This window comes from Diabrotica virgifera, chromosome 9, assembly GCF_917563875.1.
Source record: "Diabrotica virgifera virgifera chromosome 9, PGI_DIABVI_V3a".
Taxonomy (NCBI): Eukaryota; Metazoa; Arthropoda; class Insecta; order Coleoptera; family Chrysomelidae; genus Diabrotica; species Diabrotica virgifera.
Genome location: NC_065451.1, coordinates 57,716,040 through 57,742,835, shown reverse-complemented (window position 1 = coordinate 57,742,835; position 26,796 = coordinate 57,716,040). Strand labels below are relative to the sequence as shown.

Below are 26,796 nucleotides of genomic sequence, written 5' to 3'. Positions count from 1 at the left end.
TAGGGAATGTTATTTAAAAATTAAAGTACGGTAATGGTACTTTTCAATAGTGATATAAAATACAGGGTGTTTCATTTAAAATTACTGAGAAAATAATATACTTTTGTTTTGACTGACCCTGTATTTGATATAAAGAAAGTTAGCAATATCGACCATTCTTGAAAATTGTGACAATACGTTAAAAAATATGGCATTAATAAACCATTGTTGTTTTGCTTATTTTTATTTATACAGGGAGTTAAACTTGTTACGATTTTCATATAAAATTGGTTAAAACTTTGTAAATACCCTGTATAATATAACAAACCTTTATATTTTTGTGATGGAGAAGTTAACAGGATTTCGAATTTAAAATAAAATATAGGGTGTTCCATTTAAAGAAAATATAAGTTTGGTCTGCCACTGTGTTATCGAACACCCTGTAACATTCTAACTAATTTTGTAATGTAAAGCTCAAAGGTGGCTAAAATTTTTGTTTTTAACTTTTATTGCTATCTATTACTATAGCGGAGCTATTGAGCTTTACCCTACTAATCAATCATCCTGTATATATTATAGGCTTGGATCCCGCGTACTAAAAAAAATTATTAATAGTGTTCCGTCTCCTTATAGTTTAGTTAATTTTAGTTTTTTCGATTTTATTTTACGATATAAATTCATATCAGACCATTCTTAAAGTTTGGGTAAATTATTTTTTCTACGAGCGTGCAAAAATGTCTACTTTCGCGCACGCATTTTAGAAGTTTCACTTTTCTGCACGCGTGTTACTTTTCCGCACGCGTGGTACTTTTCCGCACGCGGTTTTTACTTTTCCGCAGTGTTAATTTAGATATGTTAATATGGCCTTAAAGTAATTATAATACATGCAATAAACTAATATTTAGATATTATTTACTAATTTATTTCAAATATATCTTATTGTGTTCCTGTCTTAATGAAATTAACGCGACAATTCGATGAAATAAAATTATTTTGACATAATATTCATAAGTCAAATCGGTAGACAATAACAGTCGTTTTGAATCATCGTCATGGAAACCAAGATCGTCGTCATGCTAACTAATTATATTGAAAGTTTTGTTTTGACAACCTTGTCAAAGAATTAAATTGTGTATGTATTTTCATATTAATTAAATTAATTGATTAAGATTTGGTAATTTTTTAAAGACTCTTAGAAAAAATATTGTTCCTAACTCTTGCAGAAAGTCTCTTTTCCGCACTCGACTGCTTGCCGAACTCCCGCTTCGCGTCGTTCGGCAAATTGCAGTCGCGTGCGGAAAAGAATGACTTTCTGCACTTGTTAGGAAAAGAACTATTCCAGAAATCTCTTAAAAGATTAAAATACATTCATTCTTACCCATATTTCTGGGTAACATTTATCATAATCCTCTTTAGAAAGTAGGTATTTGGAAAGTTATGCGAGTGAAGCGATATTGTCAGCTTCTGAGAAGGACAGTGATGACGATTAGTTAATTACGTTTTTTTTAAGTGAAATTTTGTAGGGCAGATATAGAAATTTTTGTTTTCCCCGCCACCAGGGGATTTCTGGTCGAGAGCCGTTTTGTAATTTTAGTAGTATTCAGTAGCGAACGAAAATTAGATCTGTAAACACGTATAGCAATCAATAAAGAGTTCTATCGAAAAGTGTCATCGCATATTATTTTAATTTGCTAAAGTAATATTTTATAGCAACGTATACTCACAGTAAACTAATCGTGGGTCAAACAAAATAGCAAGCTGAAAATTTGTTATTGATAGGGGAGCCCAAGCAGAGATTTTTGCAGTTACTCGAGCGCGTAAGGTTATTACATGGGTAGGAACCTTGTACCCTGAACATGTACTTCTCCCATATATTGGCTTTTAATGCCGGGGGGGGGGGCGAAAAAAAATATATTTAGAAAAACTCGAAATTGTCAGATTAAGATAAGGTAAGTAAAGTACATACAAAACTATGTGAAATGGGTGAGTTCCAAAGTTTCACAAGAAAAAGCGAATATTTTGCAAAGTGAACGACAGATCGAAAAAATAAAAAATACGTACTCAATATTTTTCAAAAATCTATCGAATGATACCAAACACGACTTCCCTCGGCGAGGGGTGGGGGTAAATTTAATATTTTAAATACGAATCCCGCGATAATTCGAGAAATGAACATCAGATCGAAGAACTGAAAAATACACTTATTTAATATTTTTGAAAAATCTATCGAATGGCACCGAACACGACCCCCCACGGAGGTAGGGTGGGGGGTTACTTTAAAATCTTAAATAGGAGCCCCCATTTTTTATTGCAGATTTGGATTCCTTACGCAAAAATTAGTAACTTTTTTTTTTTTTTTTTTTTTTTATTTAAAACACAAAACCACATCAACCGCGCAGGGCTATTAGTGGATATGACAATACAAAGTATTACATTAAATATATAATACAATTTAATTTAATATTATAAAATTTGATGTCTTTTAAATATGTTAACACTGATGAAACTTTTTTGGTGAGGATTGTCTTGAGGTCATCGTCTGTGATTCTATGGGATCTTCTTTCTTTTTGAAATTGAGGACACTCTTAATGTGATTGGCTTAGCTTCTAGGTCTGTTCTTACAAGGATGGCTACTCCGCCACTTGTCTGTTGTGCTATTCTATTTTTTGGAAAACATTGGTAGTTTTGAAGATTAATATTGTATTGCTTAAAATGGGTTTCTTGAAGACATAAGATCTTAGGGCATGTTTCGTTTATTAGAAGTTTTAATTGTTCTAAATGGGTGTAGAACCCATTGATATTCCACTGTAATATATAGGGGTTAGATTAGACATTTTCGAGTTCTGACTGAGAATGTGTTTCATCGGTCTCTTCTGTGGAAGAGAAATTATTGGGGCTTAGTTTCTTTCTTAATCGAGTTATATTATTCTTTAATTTTGAATTGTGGGTATAAGTGTGAACAAAATTAAGGATCTGAATTAATTCGGCTGTTTCGTTCGAATAGTTTTTTGAGGTTATTTCGGGATGTTTTGCGTTTAATGTGTTTTCGAGAAAGTCACATATTTCGTCGAAGTTAAGGACAAATGGTGGTGATCTGTTTGCGATTTTGTCTTTAATTGTCTCTAGGGAAAGTAAAAGTTCATCTCGAGAATTTCTTTTAGACGTTTTTGTTTTTTTCTTTGATTTCCTTGTTACTGGAGAAGTGAAGATATGAGAATCGGTCTGTGTGGTATTTTCGTTGATTTCTGGAGACGATGAGATGAGCCTTTTTGGATGTTTTGTGACGTTTGGAATAATTTTAGGTTGTGTTATTTCTAATGGAGTAAGATTGCTGATCTTGTTGGAAGTTGATGGTGTTGTTATTTTTAAAGTGTTTGTTTCATTTGTATTATTTGTAGGTCTTGACATGTCGTCAGTTTCTATGGTAGATTCTAATTGGTTATTAGAGACCTGTACGTCTGAGATCTGATCTAATATGTTTTGGGAAGATGCTGGGTGATCGTTAGAGGTGGATATTAAGGCTTTGTCAGAAGGTTTTTGTTCTGTTTGGTTATAAGGTAGATTTGTTATATATTGTGTGTTTTGGGAGGTTTCTGGAAGAGCTTTAGAAGTGGTTGGATTAGAATTGGTTGGGTCAGGATTTGTTGTATTAGAAGTGGGTGGATTAGAATTGGTTGAGTCAAGATTGGTTGTATTAGAAGTGGTTGCATTAGAAGTGATTGTATTAGCATTGTCAGGACATTCTGTTTCCTGGTGACCAACAGTCTTGCATTTTGAACAGTTGAATCCTTCTATAGAAAGGTATAGTCTGTAAGTGGTATTATCATGAGAGATCATGAAAGAATCGGGAATGGACATATTTTCTAAAGGTGTGATAAATGTTTGCCTTCTAAAACTCAATACATGGCTGTATTCGCTTTCAGGCATTCCTACCCTAAGAAAAGTCATTTTAGAGACGGCGCTTATACCCATTTTACGTAGTTCTTGTTCAATTAACGTGGTTGGAACAGAAGGACCAGCGTTTGATATTATCAGTCTTTGAGCTGGAGTGATAAGTCTTCTTATTTCTACTTGAGTTTCTTTTATACTGACGTATTTGTGGGAATGCAGCAATGAATCAACCATATTTTTAGAAGAGAGATATATACATATTCTATTATTGGCTATTTTGGAAGCGAAAGATACGTTACGTGGACCAACTATTGAACCGACGGCTATGATGTACTCTTGAACTTTGGTTCCTTCAATACTAGAAAGAACTATGGCTTCGTCTTTTGTTGGTTGTTTAAACGTGTTAACAACACTGGAATATGAGATGTGAGATGTAGTTTGTGTAGTGTTCATGGTGTTATTCGAAGTCATGTTTGATTAATTTTGGAGACGTTGCAAGGCCGGCCCTGTCGCCGGTTCAAAAACCGGTGTGGATCTTGGCCCAAAACTGGTCCTATTTATATTTCTTGGATATTTTATAGGTTATATTATTATTAATATAAATATAATAGATGTGGTTTTTGGTACTCACGTCAGGTTTGCGGGGTTTACATGGTGTTTCCACTATAACAATGTGGAGGAACTAACAAAATAATTTTAAACTGTGTTTTTATCATTTAAAAACTGATAAATATCGCAGCGGTTTACAACGTGATGTATATTATCATTGTCAGGACCGTACTCTAGTAACTTTTATTCGAGATATTTTTTCGAATTATGAATAGTCTATAGCTATGATCTAAAAAAACGATTGTTGGAAATGGAAAATTAAATTAAAAATGGACAAGTCCCCACCAAAAAGGAAAACTTTACTTAACTTTTTTTGGTTTTAGGGCCTACTTTTCACAACCCAATAGGTCCCCAAAGCGCTCGAGTGACTGCACATTTAGCATACTTTGCTCCCTACCATTATAGCTTAGCGGTGTCTAGTCGGACAAACCTTGATGTACGGGAACTCTGGAACAGGGGAAGTTTTAATTGTGGAAAAGTTTACAGGTTTCGAACGTCAGACTACGAAAACGTCCCATGTATTTTGTCGGACAGAACTTCCAATTGATTTGTTACCCTTTCATTAAACCCTGAGGCAAAAATCAGACTGCTATTTTGTAACCTCGGAAACCTTTTTTTGGATGGTGCTAGAAAGGTCACCAATGGAGACCAAATATTCTGGGACCAAAAATAGTTCGATTGAACCTAACTTACCTTAGTACAAATATGCCTACAAAAAAAGTTATAGCCCTTTGAAGTTACAAAATGAAAATTGATTTTTTCCAATATATCGAAAACTATTATAGATTTTTTATCGAAGATGGCCATGTGGCATTCTTATGGCAGGAACATCTTAAAATGAAATTATAGTAAAATTTGTGCAGCTCATAAAAAATTTATAGGGGTTTTGTTCCCTTAAACCCCCCCAAACTTTTATGTACGCTACAATTAAATTATTGTTGTGGTACCATTAGTTAAACACAATGTTTTCAAAACTTTTCTGCCCCTTAGTATTTTTTTGATAAACCAGTTTTAATCGAGTTGCGGCTTCTTGTTTAATATATTTACATAAAAATTTTGTGGGGGTTTTGTGCCTTTAAGTCCCCCAAATGTTTGTGTACGTTCCAATTAAACTATTATTGCGATACCATTAGTTAAACACAATATTTTTAAAACTTTTTTGCCTCTTAGTCTTTTTTCGATAAGACACCTTTTATCGAGATATGGCTTATTTTGTAATATAGTTCAAAATATATCTCAAACTGTAATTTATAAATAAATTTTCATATTACTACCAGGTGTCTCGTCACTATACAAATATGTGGTGGATTTGACAAATATTCAAAATATCTCGATAAAAACTAGCTTTTCGAAAAAGTACTAAGAGGAAAAAAAGTTTTAAAAATATTGTGTTTAGCTAATGGTGCCACAATAATAATTTAATTGGAACGTACGCAAAAGTTTGGTGGGGTTCGAGGGAACAAATCCCCCATAAAATTTTTATGGGGTTCACAAATTTCACTATAATTTCTTTTTAAGATGTTCCTGCCATAAGAATACCACATGTATGTCCATTTTCATTAAAAAATCTGTAATAGTTTTCGATATATCGGAAACAATCGATTTTCATTTTGTAACTTCAAAGGGCTATAACTTTTTTTGTATGCATATTTGTACTAAGGTAAGTTAGGTTCAATCGAACTATTTTTGGTCCCAAAATATGTGATTTAATTTATGACTTGTATTTTTGTTACACCCTGTATATGTAAGTTTGGTTGTGTATATTTCCTTTTCTATATCAGTCAGCGCTAGGCTCGTAATGTGCTCTGAATATATTATGTCGAATAGTAATTGAGACAGTATATATTTCTGTCGCACACCTGTTTTAATCTTTATGTAGTCTATTAAATTAGCACATTAATGTTATGATAGCAAGAAGTTTGTTTAAGTTACGGAAGTAGGTATAGGTACAAACGAGAATGGCAGATGAATCCAGTCTCCGCCAATTTGATTTGTATCCAACAAGTTCTTCACGGGTAAGTTCGAAGTTCTATTAACTTGTTTTGAAGTTTCAGTTTACTTTGATTTTTTTTTTACAAAAGTTTTGTTAACGAGCCGTTTTTGTAATTGTAATTTAAATGTAATATAATTATAAGACGCAGACGGATTGCAAGTTTACCGGTTGAATTTCTCTTTATACAGATTTATGAATAAAGAAGCACAATAAGTTGAAAGTTTACGAAGTAGTTTTACGTTTAAAAAGTTTTAAGTAATACATCTAATACAGTAGTCAAAGAAATATAAAGTTTAATGCTGAATTTAATACTCAGATGCATAAAATACGGCTGCTTCAAAATGTTAACAAATTATGATCTTAGATAATTCTGTTATTTGTGCAAAATGAAAATGAAGTAAAAAGCTTCTTATTAGTCCAAGAACCAAAGCTTTTCACCTCACAATTTTTACAGAATGGATCGATTTGCTTGAAATTTTGAGAATAAGTAGTGGATAGTCCAAGGATCAAAATCTATATGATGCCGAAATGCGCTTTTACCATGGGGGTGATTCCCACCCCATCTCGGGGAAGGAAATTTTTTATTATATTATTTTGACCGTAAAAGTTAATAAAAACGTTCATTCTGGGCAAAAAATATTCTATATATTTTTTTGATAAAATTAATAGCTTTCGATTTATTCGCTATCGAAAGTGTTAGTTTTATATGGAAAGAAATCAATGCTTTTCTATATACTCATTTATTATTCACTCAATATTTGCCGTAGAAAAAAATTTTTTTAACCAATTTCTTGGGAATTAAGTAACCTACAATTTCATATTTAAACATTCTCTCGTATCTCTGATGCTAATCTTTCTATTCTGAAGAAAACGGCATGTTTTACCAAACTACACAAATTCGTTATTCGCTTTTAACTCCAGTGTTTTAAAAACTAATCACTGTAAGCCAGTCACACTTCTAGAATCTATTAATAATACATAAATAAAGAAGAATGAATAAAGCCAATGACTAAGAACAACCCTAACTTACATTATTATGCTTTGAATTGGAAATTTTTCTTTTTATTCTCAAAAAATATATTGTTTTTTTAACCGTAACTTTTTTATTTTTTATCTTAGAAAGTCTGATAAAAAATAATTTTTGAGGTTTTTAGAAGATCTATAAGGCTATTAATATTAAATCTTTTATAATCCTCAGTCGCAAAAAGAGTGGACTTTGAAAGGGTTGGTAAAGGTGTATTTGCATGATATTACAAGTTTTAATTGTCAATAGCTGACTCAATTTTTGCCGTCGCAAAAATTTTTGCAAACCGTGTTCTTAAGAATTAGAGAAGCTACACTTTAATATGTAAACATTTTTTCTTATCTCTGATGCTAATCTTTCTATTCTGAAGAATAGGGGATTTTATACCAAAGTACCACAATTCGTTATTCGCTTTTAACTCCATTTTTTTTAAACTAACCATTCTAAGGCGGTAAAACTTCTAAAACCCATTAACAGTGCATAAATAATGAAGAGCGAGTAAGGTCAATGACTAATTTTAATTAGAGTGGTAATTAAGCGGTTGTTTCCGGTAAGTTTTTCGCTGAAAAAAAAATAAGGACTGACGTTCTTTTCATTATAAGTCACTTAATTTTTGAGCTAGAGTCTTTTTTATTTCTAGAGATAGATATTTTTAACTACTTCAAATACTTTTTAACAATTTATCCTCGAAAAATGTATAGTTTTCCCGTCTTTTACTTTGAAACTACAATATTTAGCATTTCACGAAGAAGAGATAACATTTAGTAAAGCATAGCTCGATTACTATTGGTCTTATAGCAAATATAAAAAAACGATTTTGTTTATTTTTTAAAAGGTGCATATTTTTCAAGCAAAGCTGTTTTGATAAAGCGAAAACTTTTTGAGTTATTAGCAAACAACTGATTAAAAACATTGATTTTTTCGATATAAAACTAACTCCTTCGATAGCGAATAAATCGAAAACTATTAATTTAATCAAAAAAATGTATAGAACCTTTTTTGCTTATAATGAACGTTTTACCAACTTTGCAGTCAAAATATAACAACAAATTTCCACCCCCCGAGATGGGGTAGCAACCATCCCCATGGTAAAAGCACATTTCGCCATCATATAGATTGTGATCCTTGGATTATCCACTACTAACTCATTGTCAAATATTCAAGCAAATCGATCTATTCTGTAAAAATTGCGAGGTTTTGTCCTATTTGAAGCTTCATTACTTGGACTATATCTATAATGGTATTTTTTGTTAAAAAATTTTGAAAATTATCCAAATGGATTATAAATCTCTTCAAACCGTTTTGGATCCAGTCGGACAATCATCAGTGAAACATGTTTAGGAAAAGTAAAACAGAGAGTAAGGAAAGGCAGCATTAGGTTTAATTCGATTCAGGGGGCTACCACCATCGACTGACCTGTCAGTATTCATAGCCAACTGTGGTGTATCCCGCAGCAAACAGAATTATTAAGAAAATAATTTCAAACATAATGTTACTTTATATTTACTTGGTATAAGTGCAAGACTTTTATTATTTTAAAAATGTAATTTGTAATTCCTTTGAAAGTTTTGAAAAATTTGGATGGAGTGACTGTAGATGGACTGGATCTCTCGTCGCTCAGCGACGAGTAAAATTACGGTTCTCTTGTAATCCGATGTTTTATTCAATATTATATTTCAGAAAAATGTATTTCTGTATATCCTGATTTGGTACTTACTCCAGAGTAATAAGCCAGAAATAGACCATGTTCAGGACACTCAAAGATCCAGGTAGCTGACTACTTTTTTAGTTATTGTAGACCTATAGGAAGAAAACCTACCTGTTTCCTGCCTACAGTTCGCGTACGTTTTTTAATTATTAACAATTTAGTGCAAAAATCGCGATTTTTTCGATTTTTTTGCACCCCATTAAAAAGCTAAATAGTTGACATAAAATTACAAAATTTAATTTTCTAGAACATTAAAAACCTTCAAAATGCCGATTTTTTTAAATCAAAAGTTAATTTGTTGCTACGAAAACTGCAAAATAAGTGGAAATCGTTATTTGTTAATAACTTTTACTAAAATTACCTTAGAACTTTAGGGTTTCGCCCAAAGTTGGGTATTGGGGTACTTAACACACCCTCAAAATTTGACACCGGTCCACTAATTAGTTTAAGAGTTATTCTAATTGTTTGTCCCAGAGATCTTTATTTTGCAATAACATAAGACAGAAAATAATTAAGATAGGGCAATTCTCAGTATTGTAAATGAAAGTAGAAAACTTATGCTACCAAAATGTTCTAAAAAAGATAAAAAATTATCTAATATAGTCAAAAATCCTAATGCCAAATTTGTGAAATTTTGTAGTTAAAAAAAGAATATGTGTGTACTACTATGTACGCACATAAGAAGATATTCTTCTATTATATAATAGGTAATTTAAACGAAGTAAATATACTTAAAAGGTTATTTGTATTTTATTTAATAATCAAACTAACTTTCTTATCTACCACTTTCAAAAAATTTTTATTAAATCAACCAAAAATAAAAAAAAATATGAATCGCCCCGGCAACCTTCCAATCTCAGTGCTAACGCATTTCTAACTACTCCATCGAGGCACTAGAAATGAACATGTAAGTTCGGATATAATTACACAACACGGCGACATATAGTGTAAAAATGTTATGCTTACATAATATTTTATTAATCCAAAAACCCAAGAATTATAATAAATAATACATTTCCTAAAACCACTAATGTATTCTTTTAATTACTTATTTGCACAGTTACAGATACATACATATACCTATCTTGAAAGATTAGCAATGAAATACATACTGTCAGTGTGCGCAGGCGCGCGGTAAATGTACAATTTTACCCTCAATCGATTCGCCGCTAAAGAAGAATATCTTCAAAAACATTTAGAATAACTTTAAAAATATTGTCTGTAGAAAAAATCATTTTACATATTTGGAAAATCTGGTATCTTTCACGAATTTTTAAAAATGTAGTTCAATTGATAACTAGTCGTGCTAAGTGAAGTGGGTGCTGAGAGCCGACAAATACACGAGTTCAAAAACTAAAAAAGGCAACTTAAAACTATTATCATTTTCTATATCTCAGGATCTACTGAATATATTTTGATCGCTCTTTTTTTAATTTTTATGTAATTTTTCTGAAAATGACAAATATGCAATTTGTATAGACATTTATTAATTATTAAACAGTCTAACTTGTTTAAAAAAATTTTGAAAAAATATTTTTTCCCAAAAATTCATGATTTTAATTATACTACCGTTATTAATAATAGAAAAATTAAGGTATACTTTAATAAATAAATTATCTTTAATAAATAATTATCTAACAAAAATCATTTATTTATTAAAGTGTACTTTAACTTTTTCTATGGTCATTATTGATGCTATGATTAAAAAAATAGATTTTTGTAAAAAAAATATTTTTTCAATAATTACTTAGAAAAATTAAACTGTTTATTAATTAATTAATTTAACAAATTACATATTTGTAATGTCTGTAGAAATTACATCCAAATTAAAAAAAGAAAGAGTAAAATCCATTGAGTTGATCCGGAGATACAGTAAATTATATTCGTTTGAAATTGCTTTTTCGGTATTTTAACTCGGTGGATTGGTAGGTTCCTTCTAGTAATCGTTTGAACTACATTTTTGAAAAATCGTAGAGGGTGTTGTGAAGGTAAAAGGTTCGTGCAAATTTTTTAAGAAAAAATACAAATCCCATTCTTTAAAATGGAATTAATGAGATTCCTTAATTATTATAAACAAATTACCTGTGAATTAAAAAAAACATATGGCTAACTTTGTCCCAAATGAACCCAGGCTAATTTTTTTTTATTTGAAAATTCGTGTTAAAATATATAATTTAATATATTTCGAATATATAAAAAGATTTTTTCTACGGAGAACCTTTTTAAAGTTATTCTAAAGGTTTATAAACAACAAAATTTAAAAAATTTGGCATTACGATTTTTGACGTATTCGTAATATAATAAAGAATGGCGGTACAGAGCCCAATTTGAAAAATATATTAATTTGTGGAAATTACTCTGTAATTAAATACAATATTAAAAAACGAGCCTGTACCGCCATTAAGAAGAACACAAAAATACACTTTCTTCAAATAAACTCTTTTATCCGATGCCTAGATTTTGTGTTATTTTGGAACTACTAATGGAATAAAAAATTTTAGTAGTTCCGAAATGACACAAAATCTAGGCATCGGATAAAAAAGTTTATTTGAAAAAAGTGTATTTTTTTGTTCTTCTAAGAGGAAACAGTAGCGATCAACAGGTAGCGAAAACGCGTTCCAAGATTGCGCCTGCAATTTTGAATATTTTTTCGAGATATTTGGCACACGTATTCGTAATATAATAAAGAATGGCGGTACAGAGCCCAATTTTAAAAATATATTAATATGTGGAAATTACTCTGTAATTAAATACAATATTTAAAAAAACGAGCCTGTACCGCCATTAAGAAGAACAAAAAAATACACTTTCTTCAAATAAATTTTTTATCCGATGCCTAGATTTTGTGTCATTTTGGAACTACTAAAATTTTTTATTTCATTAGTAGTTCCAAATGACACAAAATCTAGGCATCGGATAAAAAAGTCTATTTGAGGAAAGTGTATTTTTTTGTTCTTCTTAATGGCGGTACAGGCTCGTTTTTTTAATATTGTATTTAATTACAGAGTAATTTCCACATATTAATATATTTTTCAAATTGGGCTCTATACCGCCATTCTTTATTATATTACGAATATGTGTGCCAAATATCTAGAAAAAATATTCAAAATTATAGCCGCAATCTTGGATCGCGTTTTGGCTACCTGTTGATCGCTACTGTATCACCTTAATAGCGGTACAGGCTCGTTTTTTTTAATATTTTATTTAATTACAGAGTAATTTCCACATATTAATATATTTTTCAAATTGGGCTCTGTACCGCCATTCTTTATTATATTACGAATACGTGTGCCAAATACCTCGAAAAAATATTCAAAATTACAGCCGCAATCTTGGAACGCATTTTTGCTACCTGTTGATCGCTACTGTATCACCTTAAAATCTTTATAAAAATTTGTTCAGCAAAATACGATACATATAGTTCAAAACATAAATAGTCACTTGGATTAAAATCAAATACGTACTTTTTCATCTTTACAAAGAAATCTCATATATATTTATATTTACCAAACATTTTAAATAATTAGACTGATGTCAATTTAAATAGCCGCTTGAATTAAATTCAAAATCCTTATATAAATAGATGAAAAACAGTACAAAATTATTTCAATACATGTAAAATAAAAATAGTTTCTGTTGTAATAATATTTACGTGTCCTACCACAACCTTACACATATTTAATTCAATGTCATAAAACATAACACGTTTGCAGGAGTTGCATTACATAACAGCAGACAATATTACAATTAGGTCAGTGTCATAGGTTGTATATAGAAAAATTGCAGATTCGATATCGTCGACAGTTTGTTGAATTAAATAAGGAAATTATAAAAATAATTAGAAATGTGCGAATTGGAACAACTTTATAAACAGAAAGCATTATAAGAAAAAGAGGCGTTAGTACTACCAAAGAATACAGTTAAATATACGAGGAGGGTATCGACCGAGTAAGTAACGGCCTACCCACTCAAAACACGAAACGAGGATGGATAGTGTCAGGAAAGACACAAAGAAAGGAATCCAAGCTTCAACAAACAGGTCATAATACGATGACTATCGTACAATACAGTACAAGTCAGCTCCTTATCAGGGGCAATTACATGGGCAAAGAGTGACAAAACACTCGTCACAACCAAACGAAAGACTCCAGCAGAAGCCGAAGGACAGTAGGTAACGGAGCAGAAGAGGTGTACCGTACCAAACGGACACAAATACATTACAAGAAAAAGCACTAGTGTGCAGAAGAGGTGTAGCGAACCAAACGGACACAAATACATTACAAAAAGCACTAGTGTGCAGAAGAGGTGGTGTACCGTACCAATCGGACACAAATACATTACAAAACAAAACGTCGATCGACGGAACGAAGGTAAAAATAGAATACCTGAGGATTACAAAAATAACTCTGAAAGAAGAGGGAAATGCAGAAACAAAACCTGCAACAGTACTAACGCCAAGGAAAAACGTGACACAAAGACGTACCGTGACAAAAGGTGCAGAAATATAAAAGAATACGAATCACAGGACACGAAGATGTATCGTGATAAAAGTTGTAGAAACACAAAAGAAAATAGCCGTCATGATATTAGCATGTATCGAAAGCAAACTTACATTAATACAAACGAAAACAAGAAGAAAACTTACAAGGATAAAAATAGAAAAGACGAAAGAGGAAATTATACGAGGAGGAATCATTATGTAAACTATACACATACGAAGAGACATGAAACATAATGAAAGAAGGACTTATCATAATAAGAATAGAAAACAAAGAAACAGAGGAGCACAGCAAGCTCAACAAGGGAGAAGAAACAAACAATGGACGCAGGTGACTTACAACCACCGTGAGCGACAGGAAAATTCGGTGCCTGATGCCAATGCAAACTAAATAGAGATTGACCTTAAGGGTTGAAAACTAAGTCGTGTGGGATGATGCTAAGAGGAAAGCCTAGGGTGGTAGTTCGGATCCCACTCGGTTAAATCCTGCATGTCTAGCACGACAATGGATTGTTTACATGATAGAAATAAGCTAACGGAACTTGGAATTATGGAATTGGGACAATTTATTTTGGAAATCAGCTATAAAGCTGCAAATTGAGGGATTTTTTCCCCGTCCCAAGGAATCTTCTTACAGCAGATTTTATTTACACTTTTCTACAAAACTTATACAACTCTTGTATACCACTACAGGGTTGATAAACTAATACTTCAATTATGGTCATAGCAGAAAAAAGACAAAAGGTGACCAATATAATTAATACATAAACACATACACACAATGCTATAATTAAAAGAATATTAAATACAGAATACTACAACCCTCTAATACTAAAACCAAATATTTTTTATTTCCCGTTATAAAACACGATCTTCATTATTAACCTACATAATATGTTTATCTGAGGTAATACAAACCGAGTAGGTTACAAAACATAAATACCAAGATTCTGCATGAACTGCAAATTACATTCATGTTTGTTTGGATGAAATAAAATACAAATAAACACAAGGGCTACGGTAAATAAAAATAGTCCAAGAGCTCGTAGTACAATTCTATAATATTAATAATAAAATAACTAATAATACAATTCGATAATAAGAATAAGAGAATACAATTATAATACAATACCTAACACATTGAAATATCTATCCCACTCAATACCTTTCATTTACGCTTTCCCAACCTAAACTTTGACTTGAATGTTTTTGATTTAAATTCTGATTCAGAATTAACTTTGATATTATTACCTAAGGTGTTGCAGTTGGAGAATTGATAATTTGTTCAAATACTAGTGCCTTTTCATCACACATTACATTGACCTTTTATGAATTCATCATTGTAAACGTTGAGCACTGAAGCACTCGTTATTATTTATTTCGCGCGGGCAGTATGTCCAATACAAAATATTCAGAATTATTATCCGATATTGAACAGTATATTTTTATCACCCCGTACATCACACGAGCCAATTTGTTATCATACTTAAACATGTGCGGGATATTTCATTTGTTTAATTGTTGCAATTTATAAACAATATTTTGGCAATGTACATAATGTTAGCTGACTAATTAAAAACCTCTGTTATTTTGGCGTGTGGGCTATGACTCAGTTCATGTTGCCAACAAGAAATAATACATTTTAGAATCATTCTCAAGATTCAATTCAACCAGGCCAGAGGTGCCTTTAACTTCATTCACTAAAATCAATATGTAGCATCTAATAGAGTCTTCAAGTAACTCGCGTATAAGTCATAGTCAGTATTCATCGTTCTCCCGGGGTAACTTCCCTAGTGTCGGTCTTTATAAATAAATTATCTAAGTGCTATTGATGTTTCAATCAACTGAAGAGCAGCCTCCACTGAGCCCCCCAAGATTAGAAAATTAGATATTATTTATATAGCTAGTATACATGATATAGCCTTGCAAACATTATTTACGACGACGCATGTCCCAGACAAAGCAGATGCCATCTCGCCAGTGGCGGATCTAAGGGAGGGAAAATGGGGAAATCTCCTCCAGTAATAAGGTCCAAACTTAATTAAAAATATTATTCAAACATAAAAATATGTTAGCTGACATGAAACCAAAGCCATATAAAGATAAATTTAACGCAATAAACAAGCTAGTTAGGAAAATTAAGAGAACTTAATAGTACATTCTTTCACGGTTTTTGCTCTAAATTTTAAAGAACCGCTTGGATTGACATGAAACTTGGCAAACGTATAGCTTACATGTCAAAGAAAAGAAGTGATATTGTGCCGATGTGTGCTTTTGCCCAGGGGGTGACTTTCAATCCCTCTTGGGGGTGAAAAAATATATGTCCAAAATAACTCCGGAAATGGGTAAACTGACTAATTTTAAGTAACTTTTGTTATATAGAGCTTTTTCGCCAAGTCAACACTTTTCGAGTTATTTGTGAGTGAATATGTTCGATTTTCAACAAAATAACCACATGTTTAGACGGTTTTTCGCAAATAACTCAAAAAGTAAGTATTTTGTCGAAAAAAACGTTCTTAGCAAAATTATAGCCTATAAAAAAGTAAAAAAATGGTGTACGCGTTAAGTTTCTGGATCTCGTAGAACCAGAGTTATAGCCAATGAAAAATAGATTAATATTCACCAAATTTCAAATAGAATATTTCGACGTGAAATATCCAAAAAATTAAGAACTTTTTGGTGAAATCCACTTATAACTTTTTTAAAGTGTTTAAAAGAATCTTTATTTCTGTTTTTACAAAAAGTTTGTAGCATTAAATTTAAGCAAGTTACGCTCAAAATAAAGTTGGTCCCTTTTGTTTTAGCAAAAAAAAAGTAAGAGAATTGATTAACAATTAACAACCCTTATTAGCAACTTAAATGAATTTAATCGTTACCGCTCCACAAATTATTTTACTTATGTTGTGTTCAAGTATATTCAAATGGGAAATAAGCCACAATTTTACCTAAAAATGATTTTATTAACGTTTCGACGCCCAAGTCGGGTGTCGTTGTCAAAATACAAAATAATACTAAATAAACAAAAATGTTGTTGCTTAGTAAAAAAATCTTCTAATAATTTATTTAATCTGACTCATTTATATCGGCAATTCAGACACGTATTATAAATTTTAAAGTAGACGACTTTAAAATGATATTGCCAATATTGATGAGTTGCGTTCCTGGGACGATTTTACTAAAAGATAGTTCATTCGATTACATGAAATCAATCCAAACTCAAGAATATCCACCACAAAAATCATAGCATGTGATCTGTCTTTAAAAAGACAACCAAATGCAACGGTGGCACTGAAATTCTCGCGTTAGAGATTCCATAGTAAATCACGAGGGAAAACCAGGAAAAACCTCGTGATACTATCCCGACATCGTAAGTATTTGGGTTTACATTTAGTTTACTCTCAAAACTAATACCAAATTCTGACTTGATATTTTAAATTTTAAATAATACTAAAATACTAAATATGTACTAACTCGATATGCTACTGATTTACTAATTGTGGTATTTTCTTTCTATTGACTTCCTCCTTTAATATGGGTAACCACATCCTACTGCATTCTACCGAGGAATTTGCGACACAATTGGTTTCATTTAGCATAATTAGAGCCGCCTCTTTGATTTTTCTCTTTTTACTATCTGCTTCTTTTAGGACTATACTTGAATCTCTCCACTGAACTCTATGTTCATTATCCCATGCGTGTTGACATATTTGAGATCTATCAATTCTCTATTTTTTATATAAGACTGATGTTCATTTACTCTAACGTCTAATGGTCTTGACGTTTCACTTATATAAAATTGTTCGCATTCACAAGGTATTTTATAAATACAATTCTTTTTTATTTCTTGTTCACTGTTAGGTTTAGTTTTAGATAGAATAAATCTCAATGTGTTTGTTGTTTTGAATGTTGTTGATATGTTGAATTTATTTCCTATTGTTTTAAGTTTCTCGGATAGTCCTTTTACATATGGTATTGATATTTTCCTCGTATTATTTCTTGTGAATGTTGTAGGATCCCGTTCTAAGTTGTTCTGTTCCATTCGATCCAATCTTGACAATTCCTTATTTATAAACGATATGGGATAATCATTTTTTAATAAAACAGATGTTTACAATTGTTTTTCTTCTAAAAATGAATTTTTGTTAGAACAAGTAATTTTGGCTCTATCATATAAGGATTTAACGATTCCCTTTTTAACGTTGATGTTATGATTTGATTTGTAATTGAGATATCTGTTGGTGTGTGTTGGTTTTCTATACACTTGAGTCTCATATCCAGTATCCTTCTTTGAGACCAAAACATCGAGGAAAGGTAGGGTGTTATTGTATTCCTTTTCCATTGTAAACTTTATTGTCTCTTCTTGATCGTTTATAATATTCAGGAACGTATCCAACAATTCCGATCTATGAGGCCATATGGAAAACACATCATCTACATATCTCCACCATACTGTGGGTTTTAAATTTTGTTTAGAAATAATATTAGTTTCGAAATCCTCCATAAATATATTAGCCAATAATGGAGATAAAGAAGAGCCCATTGCGAGACCAAAATTTTGTTTATAGAATTCATTATTTAGTTGAAAATAGGTATTATTAGTACATAATGTCAATAACTCCATTATAGCTGATACATTTAGTCTTGTCCTAGTTGTTAATGTATTATCATTTTCTAATTTCGTTTTGATTATGTTTAAAGTTTTATCTAATGGCACATTTGTAAATAAACTGTTTATGTCAAAACTTACTAAAATATTATTTGGATTAAATTCAATATTTGATAATTTTTTTAAAAAATGTTGTGTATTTTTTATAAATGTGTCATTATTATTTGCAAATGGTTTTGTAATATTTAATAAAAATTTTGATAGTTCACTACAAGGAGAATTGATGGTTCTACAAATAGGTCTAAGTGGAATATTTGCTTTGTGAATTTTCGGTACTCCATAAAAATGTGGTGTCTTACTGTAATGAGGTGTCATTAATTTTCTTTGATAGTACGTTAGGTCATTTTTAAATTTAAATAAAGTTCTATAGATTTTGTTTTCCAGCGTCTTCGTTGGGTCCTTCGTTAATTTGGTATAAGGTCCATTTGTAATTAGATCTGTAATTTTGTCCTCATATTGTACTTTATCCATTATTACAGTTGCATTTCCTTTATCCGCTGGTAGGATTGTTATGGAGTCATCATTTTTTAAAGTTTTTAAAGCTTTCATTTCCTCTTTACTGATGTTCTGTTCAATTTTATTAGATTTTTCCAATTCAAGTTTGCATAGTACCCTATATTGTTCTTTTTCATGAGTTGGTAAACACTGGGATATTTTTTCGACTGCGCTAATTATGTCTAATTTTGGAATAGATGGATGAGTGACAGCATAGTTTAAACCTTTTGACAATACCAAATTTTCCGTTGCATTTAAATGTCTATTTGATAGATTGACAACTGTCGCTAATATGTCATTATTTCTATTTAGGTTATCAAAAGTATGTATACTATTTTGTTCTAAAAGAATATTAAATTTATTTAAATGTATATTTCTTTGTTTATGATATGAATTTTGATAAATTATGTGTAAACTAAAAATAATTCGATCAAAATCAGAATTTGATATCATTCCGTAAAGCAAATCTTCAATACTTACGATGTCTTGTTCAATAAAAAATAAATTTGATCTATGAAATTGTAACCTTTCCCGGATCATTGACACACTGGCTCTATGTAAAATATTTTGGAGTCTTCTGCTTGAGTATGCTGGCCGTAACCTCAAGCCTTTTGGTATTAAATTGTTGTCTCTACATCGTTTTAAAAATTTAATTGAATTTTGACAGTGTGCCAATTTCTCGTACAAAGTTTCCAATCTCCTAAAATTTTGACAAACGCTAGGCCCATACCGGTTTCTTCATGTTGTTCTGAAGCTATTTTCTTGTGGCATTTTTATAATCAAGTATATTCAAATGGGAAATAAGCCACAATTTTACCTAAAAATGATTTTATTAACGTTTCGACGCCCAAGTCGGGTGTCGTTGTCAAAATACAAAATAATACTAAATAAACAAAAATGTTCTTGCTTAGTAAAAAATTCTTCTAATAATTTATTTAATCTGACTCATTTATATCGGCAATTCAGACACGTATTATAAATTTTAAAGTAGACGACTTTAAAATGATATTGCCAATATTGATGAGTTGCGTTCCTGGGACGATTTTACTAAAAGATAGTTCATTCGATTACATGAAATCAATCCAAACTCAAGAATATCCGCCACAAAAAATCATAGCATGTGATCTGTCTTTAAAAAGACAACCAAATGCAACGGTGGCACTGAAATTCTCGCGTTAGAGATTCCATAGTAAATAAGAGAAAAATTCCATAAGAGAAAAATAAAAGAAGCGGCTCTAATTATGCTAAATGAAACCAATTGTGTCGCAAATTCCTCGGTAGAATGCAGTAGGATGTGGTTACCCATATTAAAGGAGGAAGTCAATAGAAAGAAAATACCACAATTAGTAAATCAGTAACATATCGAGTTAGTACATATTTAGTATTTTAGTATTATTTAAAATTTAAAATATCAAGTCAGAATTTGGTATTAGTTTTGAGAGTAAACTAAATGTAAACCCAAATACTTACGATGTCGGGATAGTATCACGAGGTTTTTCCTGGTTTTCCCTCGTGATTTACTATGGAATATCTAACGCGAGAATTTCAGTGCCACCGTTGCATTTGGTTGTCTTTTTAAAGACAGATCACATGCTATGATTTTTTGTGGCGGGTATTTCATGAGTTTGGATTGAATTCATGTAATCGAATGAACTATCTTTTAGTAAAGTCGTCCCAGGAACGCAACTCATCAATATTGGCGCTATCATTTTAAAGTCGTCTACTTTAAAATTTATAATACGTGTCTGAATTGCCGATATAAATGAGTCAGATTAAATAAATTATTAGAAGAATTTATTACTAAGCAACAACATTTTTGTTTATTTAGTATTATTTTGTATTTTGACAACGACACCCGACTTGGGCGTCGAAACGTTAATAAATTAATTTTTAGGTAAAATTGTGGCTTATTTCCCATTCGAATATACTTGATTATAAAAATGCCACAAGAAAATAGCTTCAGAACAACATTATGTTGTGTTTATATGATCTGTAAGTTTCATTGATTCAAAGTGCTTATTTTTGAAAAAATTTGGTTTCAAAGTAAAATTTTTAAAAATTTTAATTTTGAAAAATATGCTTTTTTTCAAAATATCTTAAAAATTGTTAGAGATAGCAAAAATCTCGAAAAACAAAAAAAGTCAGCATTGCTATTCTTAATATTATGTATTTCTTTGTTTTTCTGTTAGACAAAAATTGATTAAGATTTGGTGTTTCTAAATTTGCATACATTCGTGATCAGTGACTCGTTCAACCGTTTTTAACTACAGCATTTTCAATAATAAGGACTTTGAACCGATGAAACTTACAGATCATATAAACAATACATACACGAGTCAAGAAACTTGTGAAGTCGTAAAGATTAAGTTCATGTAAGATATTAATTAGGGGGTGATTTTCTCGATTTTTTTACCAAAACAAAAAGGGACTAACTTTATTTTGAGCGTAACTTGTTTACTTTTGATGCTAGAAATTTTTCTTATAAAACAAAAATGAAGCTTTTTTAAACACTTTAAATAAGTTGTAATGAGTTTTCCCCGAAATGTGCTTCATTTTTGGTTATTTTACGTTAAAGTATTCCATTTGGAATTTGACGAATATGAACCTATTTTTCATTAGCTATAACTCGGCTTCTACTAGGTATAGAGACGTGATATATACACCATTTTTTTAAATTTTTTACAGGCTATAATTTTGCTAAGAATGTTTTTTCGACAAAATACTTACTATTTGAGTTATTTGCGAAAAACCGTCTAAAAGCGTGGTTATTTTGTTGAAAAAATGAACATATTCACTGCCAAATAACTCGAAAATTATTGACTTAGTGAAAAAACTCTATAGAACAAAAGTTACTTAAAATTAGCCAGTTTATCCATTTCCTGACTTACTTTGGACGAATATTTTTTCACTCCCAAGAGGGGGTGAAAACCACCCCCAGGACAAAAGCACATATCGGCACAATATCACTTTTTTTTCTTTGGCATGTTAACTATGTGTGTGCCAAATTTCATGTCAATCTAAGCGGTTATTTAAAATTTAGAGGTTTTGCGATATTTTACCGTTAAAGAACGGACTATAATGCCTATAAATTATTACTTATATCTTTTATGTAATCTGAGTGTACCTATCTTTTTTATGACTTTTGGTTGGTTTTTTATTGGATGCTCCCCCCTAAGGCAAATCTCCCCTCCCAAGGCCAATTTCTAGATCCGCCACTGCCTCTGGCACGAACAAATCTTTATGTCTAGTCCGCAATTCCGAAATGGCTGCCAGTGAATTTATCTGACTCCTTTAGCATTCCCCAGATGTACGCATCTGATATCGTTATTTCTGGTGAGTGACAACTCTCAAAATGATCGCGAAGTATTTGAAGAGACTCCCTGGCAGTGTGACAGGTTGTCCCGTCTTGCTGAATTTATTGTTGATTTTAAGCTTCGACCATTTTCGTAACCTTTTTCGTATGATCAAAAATAGTACTCCATCATAAAAAATTGTTCTGCAAAACTGAGAAACATTTTGAAGCACCGAACATTATTAGAGTTAGAATAAAGAATAGAAAAGGCTAGAAGTGCATTCAATAATATGAAACAAATACTATGTAGTAGAGACCCCATTCTAAATCTTAGAAAACGAGTACTAAGGTGTTATGTATTTTCTGTTCTTTTGTATGGTGTGGAGACATTGACTCTTAATAAACAATGTCTTAATAGATTGGAAGCATTTGAAATGTGCATATATCGAAAAATGCTGAGAATCTCCTGGACAGACAGAATAACCAATGAAGAAGTACTAAGAAAAATAGAAAAGAGCAGGGAGATACTGGATTTCATCAAAATAAGAAAGCTACATTTAGGTCATGTAACACGTGGTGACAGATCATCATCATCAATGGTGCTACAGCCTTAAGAAAGATCCTCGACCTTCTCGAATCCATTACGCCAGTCAGTCCCATCCATTGCCAACCCTTGCCAGTTTGCTTCGCCTATTTGTTTCCCATCCTCATCTACACTATCCTTCCATCTGAGTTTTGGCCTACCCCTATTTCTACTTCCCACAGGTAGTTGTCTACTGTCCCACATAAGGATTCTTCTAAGAGGGTTATTCTGCTGAGATCTTGCTAGATGTCCTGCCCATCTTAGTCTTCCTATTCTTATAAGGGATCCTACGTCTTTACCACCCAATTTTTGTTTATATCTGCGCTATACCTCGTAGTTGTACCTCTTCCTCCAAACACCATTTTCACAGATGCCACCGAATATTCCTCTCAGGATCCTTCGTTTATATATAAGCAGAACGTTTTCGTCTGCCTTGGAGATGGTCCATGTCTCTGATCCATATGTCAACACTGGTTGTATAAGGGTTTGTATAGTGACGTGAGTCGAGAATATTTCCAAGCGAATATTCGCGAAAATTGGAAAGTTTCCGAGAATATTCGCCTATAAAAAATGGAAATATTCTCTTGGCAGCGAATTTTCCCGGAAACATTCAATGGAAAATTCTTGAGAATATTTCCGAGAATTTTCAAGAATATTTCCGAGAACTTTCCACAATATTTCCGAGAACTTTTGAGAATATTTCCAAGAGCCTTTAGGAAATAAGAGTCAGTGACGTAATTTGAATTTACAGCTATTTAATTCACAAGCCGGCGAACCTATACCACTGCCAAGTGGAACATTGTTTTGATCATTAGGTACCTTCATTATGTTTATACTAAAAATGATTAAACTATACTAAAATCACAATAAAGATGCACTAGAAATAAACAAACTAAGACACGGTGAATGTTAAGAGGAGTACTGCCGAATCATGATTTACAATGTATAAACTTTGCAAATCATGATTTGGGATTTACAATGTACATAAATATTGTACATCATGATTTTCCAAATCATCAAAGTCCTTCTCGAACATTCACTGTGTCTTTGTTTGTTTATTTCTAGTGAATTTTTATTGTGATTGTAGTATTAGTCGGAGAGATAGAAGCGGATTTTGTGCGTGATAAGTAATATGGAAAAACTATACGGGGATATATTGAATTAGTTGTGTGCATGACTTTCACCAACTGCCGGAAACCAGAGTTGAGGCCAAGGGTAGTTATAAGGGGTCAAAGTCGCGGATTTTATTATTTTTTTTATGACGCTCATGATCGAGATAGTGCACTAAAATTTGGGAATAAGTAGGTCATGACGTAACTAAGTAAAATCTTTAGGGGCGGAACGCTGCGTGGCCGACAAAGGGGTGGGGGTAGGGGTGAATATAAAAAAATGAAGGGTTTTTTTGCGACGTTGGTGATTGAGATAGTGGACCAAAATTTGGGAATAAGTAGATCATGACATTACTAAGTAAAATCCCCAGAGCGGGAAACCAGAGTTGGGGATGAGGATAGTTATAAGGGGTCAAAGTCGCCGTTTTGATTATTTTTTTTGTGACGCTCATGATCGAGAGAGTGCACCAAAATTTGGGAATAAGTAGGTCATGACGTAACTAAGTAAAATCTCTAGGGGTGGCACGCTGCGTGGCCGACAAAGGGGTGGGGCAGGGGTGAATACAAAAAATATAAGGGTTTTTTTTGCGACGTTCGTGATAGAGAGAGTGCACCAAAATTTGGGAATAAGTAGACCATGACATAACTAAGTAAAATCCTCAGAGCCAAAAACCAGAGTTGGGCATGAGGGTAGTTAGAAGGGGTCAAAATCGCCGTTTTTATTAATTTTTTTGTGACGCTCATGATCGAGATAGTGCACCAAAATTTGGGAATAAGTAGGCCATGAGGTAACTAAGTACCATCTCCAGGGGTGGAACGCTGCGTGGCCGATAAATGGGTGGGGGTAGGTGTGAATATAAAAAATATAAGGGGTTTTTTCCGACATGCTAGATTGAGAGTTGGGGCCAAGGGTAGTTATAAGGGGTCAAAATCGCGGATTTTAATATTTTTTTTATGACGCTCATGATCGAGATAGTGCACCAAAATTTGAGAATAAGTAGAGAATGACTTAGCTAAGTAAAATCCCCAGAGCCGGAAACCAGAGTTGGGGATGAGGGTAGTTTTAAGGGGTCAAAGTCGCAGTGTGTATTATATTTTTTGTGACCCGGTACAACATTTGTCCCCGACGCAGCGTTCCGCCCCTGGAGATTTTACTTTGTAATGTCATGATTTATTTATTCCCACATTTTAGTATACTATCTCGATCACGAACGGCAAAAAAACCCCCATATATTTTTATACACACCCCTGTCTACCACCTCTTTGTACCCCAAGCAGCGTCCCGCCCCTGAAGATTTTACTTAGCTACGTCATAACCTACTTACTCCCAAATTTTGGTGCACTTTCTCCATCATGAGCGCCACAAAAAAAAATAATAAAAACCGCGAATTTTACCCCTTAGGTAAACTACCCTCATCCGCCACTCTGGTTTCTGCCTCTGGGGATATTACTTAGTTATGTCATGGTCTACCTATTCCCAAATTTTGGTGCACTATCTCAATCACGAACGTTGCAAAAAACCCCTTACATTTTTTTATATTCACCCCTGCCCCACCCCTTTGTCGACCACGCGGGGTTCCACTCCTGGAGATTTTACTTAGTTACGTCATGACCTACTTATTCCCAAGTTTTGGCGCACTATCTCGATCATGATCGTCACAAAAAAAAATAATAAAAAACGGAACTTTGACCCCTTATAACTACCTTCCTTCCACACTCTGGTTTCTGGCTCTAGGGATTTTAATTATTTATGTCATGGTCTACTTATACCCAAATTTTGGTGCACTATCTCAGTCATGAACGTCGCAAAAAACCCCTTATATTTTTTATATTCACCCCTACCCCCACCCCTTTGTCGGCCACGCAGCGTTGAGCCCCTAGATATTTTACTTAGGTACGTCATGGCCTACTTATTCCCAAATTTTGGTGCACTATCTCGATCATGAGCTTCATAAAAAGGATAATAAAATCCGCGACTTTGACCCCTTATAACTACCCTCGGCCCCAACTCTGATTTCCGGCCGTTGGCGTTGGTGAAAGTCATGTACACAACTAATTCAACATATCCCTGTATAGTTTTTCCATATTACTTATCACGCACGAAATCCGCTCCCAGCTCTTAGACTATATAGGTATAAAGCATGGGAATATTTCAAAAGAAAAATAATAAATAATAACAAAAAATTCAAAACTACAATAAACTTCTTGTTTTGACTAAAGTCATTAAAACTTCTTGTAAAAACTAGATGAGGTTCAATCCTTAATTGTATAAATAAAGTTTTATTAATATAGCATTATTGCGTCTAAAAGTACTTTACCGATACTTATGGTCATAGAGGAAGAAAATTTAAAATTTTCACGAAATTTTAAACACAACTGTCTGGATGACGAAATATTTTGGATAAAGTTGCAAAAAGTAGCAGTTGTTCTAACACCAATTATGAAATGGATTAGGTACTTTATATTTAAGGAAGGCAATATGTTTAAAATATCCCAGGTTGTCGAGGCATTTAAGGATACAGAAAATATTTTTACCTATAGAATCTTCCATTACTTCCAATCAGTAAGTCTGACGAAAAGGAATGCTTATCTAAATTAGAAAAAAATGGCAGTGAAGCCTGTGCACTATGCTGCAAACTTACTTGATTCTTCTTTAACAAGGCAAAGCCTCACTGGTGAAGAGCATATTAGCTATGCAGTGTATAGCTAGCTGCATTTTAATATATTTTTTAAATAAAATAACTTTTTTATTTTTAAATTATAATGACTAATAACAAATATTCAGAGTATTTTTTTAATTCAGTTAAATAAATTTTTAGTATTTTTGGACATTTAATTTTTAACAGATTTTTTCTGTAGTCGTAATACCACAAGAATAAGTAAAGCTAACTACTGATTTGTATAATTTATTATAATAATTTTAATAAAAATGCAATATTTCCATAAGTT

The 26,796-nt window shown here is 32.2% G+C and overlaps 2 protein-coding genes across 3 annotated transcripts in view; one reads left to right on the top strand and one right to left on the bottom strand.

Moving 5' to 3' along the window:
• Positions 1–26,796, bottom strand: part of LOC114334288 (dynein axonemal heavy chain 1-like) — a 947,682-nt gene that overhangs the window by 161,385 nt on the left and 759,501 nt on the right. The window lies entirely within an intron of this gene.
• LOC126891898 (neuropeptides capa receptor-like) overlaps positions 1–26,796 on the top strand; it is a 314,556-nt gene that overhangs the window by 13,952 nt on the left and 273,808 nt on the right. The gene's annotated exons all lie outside the window — the stretch shown is intronic.